Genomic DNA, 4,874 nt, shown 5'->3' on the forward strand with positions numbered 1-4,874 from the left:
TTCTTCTTCATCTTTCTGTCTGCTTTTCATTGGGCCTCTTGGTCTTGATTGATAAACTCTGTAGTGGTGACTTCAATCGTTCACTGGCACACTTCCCAGAAAAGCCTTCTAATTTTTACTTTCAGCTTGTCCCACAAAGGCTGCGTTGATCATTCACTGGTTGTCTGGTGCCTTAGGATCAAAGGGAGTGAAGAGCAGGGAGGCCTCACACAGTTGTTCATAGAATTGGCTGGGGCTTTCACCAGGCTTCTGGAGCACTTCTGATATCTTGTTCATATTTAGGGCTTTCTTTACCCCTTCCTTTATACTTCCTATGAGGGCTTCTAGATATCTCTTTATCTTTTGGAGGCCCTCCCCACTGTTGGAGTCCCACCTGGGGTCTGTGTCAGGGATCTGGGCCTGGACATAGGCTTAGATGTTGCCTTGTGTATCTGGAGCATGTTCCTGTCGCCATTTTAAAGCTACTCAGGGTACCTATCTGCGCTCCTCTGTATTGAACAGTCAGAAGAAGCTGGTGGCAGTCTACCCTGGTGGGCTGGTGAGTCTGGATAATGGATTGCATCAAATCAATCATGGCCTGGGGCTTTTCCATATAGGAGGAAGTATAATTTTTCCAATTTAAAAGATCGGTGGAGGTGAAAAACTGATACATATAAATGCATTGTCCCCATTGAACATATCCCTCATGGTCAACATAGGCAGGTTCTCTAGCCTCTCATAGGGGCATCTGGAGAACTCTGCTTTGGGTAGTGGCTCTCAACTTAGGACAGGTTCCCATTCTGGTCTTGGGAGGTGGAGGAGTCTTTTGTTCTGGGAAGTTTCTGGCTCTGAAGACAAATTGGAAGAAGGAATAGCTGGTGTTAGAGGATTATCACCTGTTGCCACTGGGGAGAAGGGGCTGTGGGGCAGGCTGCTGTTCCAGTCTTGGTTGGGTAAGGTTGGGTAGAGTGGCACCTAAGGTGGTGGATTTTCTTCTGGCTCATTGGGCAAAGCTGGTTTCTCTTCTGTTTTTTCTCTGTCAGATTCTCTTTTTCTAGCTGCTCTCTGCTGAATCTTAGAGGTCACTATGCTCCAGGCTAACATCAGCTTGGACTGTCCATCTAGAGAGGCTCCCAACCAAGGGGGCTGTTTCTGTACTATCTCTTGCCAGCAATCAATATAAAGGAACTGGTTTGGGTGTCCAGGGGTTCCAACAACTAATAAAAGGACCTCAGCAATGACTCTGTCATCTAAAGATCCTTCTGGTGGCCAGCCCACACCTAGGGTGGGCCATTCTAATTCACAGAGAGTATGCAACCTTTGTAGAGTGAGTTTCACCCCATAATTTCCCTTAAAACCCCTCTTAAGATTTTGCAACATACATTCCAAGGGGTTCAAGGAACTCTGTTTACTTTGTGTGCCTCCCGTGTTCCACCCTAGTTGGTGTCGCACACTTAGGACAAGACTCGCTTTCTCTGTCCCTCTCCAGGCATTCCTCTCACAGGAGAAAATACTCCCACTTGGCAGGCGCATTGGCCCACACCTGTACCCCAGCAGATGGTAAGGCTGAGGAAGGAGGGTCTCGAGTTCAAAGCCAGCCTCAGCAACTTATGGAGCACTTGTCTCTAAATAAAATATAAAAAAGGGCTACAGATATGGGTCAGTAGTTGAACACCCCTGGGTTAATCTTTTGTTTAAAATTTAAAAAAAAAACCCTCTCAATTATTCAGTGTTTGATTATGTAATGAAGCATCACCCTTACATATAGAAGCCAGGTTTCTAAGGACTTCTTGCATCGCATCTCTGTGGAGATTCTTCTGGAAAGGATCTAACAGAGCCCACTCTTCCTGGGGGAAGTTCACAGCCACATCCTCAAAGGCCACTGAATTCTAAAATATTCCAGAAAAATGTAGTGCAGGCCAGGAGAGACTGACAGCATGAGGGTTCTATTCTCATCATGCGGGATATTCTCACAACTTTGTGGTCTCCAAATATTTATTTCATTATTTTATCATCAAAACTTGTACTTTTGGTGTGCACTCACTTCCCCAAATGGAAGCACTCCAATATAAGACCTGAACTATCCAAAAAAAAAAAAAATGCACCAGCAGAGCAAAAACATCTTCTTCTTGTGGAGTCCAGGAGGTCAGGCATGCTCCTGGGTCATCCCTAATGTTTTTGTAGGTGATGTCTACTACTTGGATTAATGAAGCCCTACTACCTCCTGTGCAGAAGACAGTAATATTAATCCTCCCGACAGCACCTGCCCTTAGAAATGCCTGCTGACAAAGTTGGAATTTTGCTGAGGGGGAGTTAAAAATTTGGAAAGAATCCCACCAAACAAAGCAGAAACACCGAGACATTGTGCTGGGAGTATACATAAACAACAGGACCTTTACTGAATGTCTGCCTTCCTTCAGAAATATAATTATTTTGTTCCACTCTTATCTGAGAACCTAAAATATCACCTATCTGAAAACACACAAGCAAACAAAAAAAAAAAAAAAAAAAAACCAACTCTGTGCTCAAGGAGACTGGAAGCTGTGTGGTAGAAAACACTTCATACAGGTGGTCACAATATATTTATTGGGGATGAGAAAAATTAGAAGGCTGCATCTGTTTGCTCCAGACCAAACCTAACCAACCACCAACAGGAACAATGATTGATAAACAAGAAATTGCTGATACTTCTGATAATGTCAAAGAAGAATGGGATAAGTGAAAAGAGGCATGTGTCTTAGGAATAAATCAATGTCACCAAAGTTCATCTCTTCCACATGCTAGCCTTACAGAATTTTATAAATTTCCAAAATGGACATTTTAGAGGCTAAGAAAGTAATCTGGCAAGCCTAATAGGCATAAGAACTGTGTAATAGTTGTCAACATTGTCTGAACCACAGACTGCCAGCTTTTCTAATATACAGTCAGGAGCCACACAACAATGCTTTCTTCAAGGACATGTTTGGTCACATAGGTGACACACACATATGGGTGTCTATTTTATGAGATTACTTGTGTGTGAGCAGTGGTGCTGGTATAATAAACCTATTGCACTGTCAACTGCAGGATTTGGTAAAGCAACATGCTGGGGAGGTTTGTAGCCCAGGAACCACCGATAACACAGAGCCTAGGTATGCAAGAAGAGGCTGTGCCACCAGGATCATGTGAATAGGGAGTGATGTTGTGCAATCATGAGGTGGCCTAAAAATGCTCCTCCAGAATGTATCCCTGTATTTCAATGACACATGATTGTATATAAAGGACTTTCCAATTATGATACTCCAAACAGCACAGAACTAGTAGACAGAGGAAGAAGGAACCAAGAGATAACAAAGTTTTCAGTGGGCTGCCTTTATGGGGAAAGCTGACTGATGACATAACAGGTATTCTAGAGGGGAAAAATCACAAGCACCGTGAAACATGGGCCAAGGCAAACCTAACTGTAAAAATACATTTCAGCCCTACTTCACAAATATCAGAATCTAAGTTCTCACATCAGAGAAAATCAACACTTCCAGTTTAGAGGAAGTGGTTTGAGAGGAATAGAAAAACTATTTTTACCTAAGAAGAGTAAACTGTAATGAAGAAGAATGAGAAAATCACACACACTAACATTAAGGAAATTAAAAGAGGAGAAACCTGCAGTACTACGACCTCAGAGAGCCAGGCACAGAGTGAGGTGAATAAGTGCATGAGGGAAATGGAGACAGCCAGGAGGCGGAAGAGCAGGTGAGAGCCACAAGTGGGGAAAGGGCCAGCTCTCAGGGAAGAGGAAAGCCCGGGAGGGGGCCAAGCAGGGGAGGCTTGACACCACCTGCAGGACAAGGGCCCTCAGTCAGGGAGAGCAGTGGGGAGATGGGACAGTTGACCCTGCAGCAGTACTGCCTCTCACCTGACGTTTACCATGACCTACAGCCCAGCGAATTTTCAGACTATTTCTACAAGTTCATGATATTTTTCCTCCAGAAACACTGCCAGTGTATCACAGTGAATCTCTCACTTTTTCTAATACCCCCCCCCACACACACCCCTCAGTGCTTAAAGCATGAGGAGAAAGATGGCATTTTCCAGTATCCCTAGAGAACTCCATCCTTCCTGAGCCCTACATTCAGAGAAACTATTTCCAAAGGCTGAATCACCCAAGATGTTGGGAGCCAAACCTTCTGGGGAAAGAGAAGCACCCAGCTCCCTCTCTCTATAACCTTGCTTTCCAATAAGAGAGGAGGAAGATCTGAGCAGTGTTCACGAAGACTGGCCTAGGGAGGCCAGCGTGTCCTGAACACAAGACCAAGGCACAGTCGACAGAATACCCCCCCCCCCACACACACACACACAATGTAGACAGAGAGATCAGGCTGGATGCCGACTTCATGGATTATTTAGCCTTTATTCAGGAACAGGACACACCTACAGGAACTGACCCACTCTCCTGGTGAAAATGAAGAAAGGAAGAGACTGGGCTTATGTAGGTTATACTGAGAGGTGACTTACTGAGCATGTCAGCTTGGGCACTCAGGAATTTGGGGTCTATTTTACTGGGCAAAATGGGAGGGAATCTAGGGTCAGGAGTCAGTCTCTGGGATTTATCTTACTGAAGCAGATGAAGGGCCTGGGGTCAGTGGTTGGTATCTGGAAAGGATTTTTTTATGGAAGGGTTCATGCTTTGGCCTCTTCCCAGACTGACTTTCTAGATTTGATGAACACCACTTCCCCAGGGTTTGTTTTATCCTGGCTAAGAATGTACTGGGAAAGGATCAATGCTCTCAATGTATGGCTTTCCTTCTCACCCCACTTTTCCTAGGTCTCACTATTTTGGGGGTTTCTCATTTTCCATATATAATACACCAGACACTTCATTACTAGCAGAATCACCTCCATCACAAGAGCATGGAGTC

This window comes from Spermophilus citellus, assembly GCF_964194105.1.
Source record: "Spermophilus citellus genome assembly, chromosome: 1".
Taxonomy (NCBI): Eukaryota; Metazoa; Chordata; class Mammalia; order Rodentia; family Sciuridae; genus Spermophilus; species Spermophilus citellus.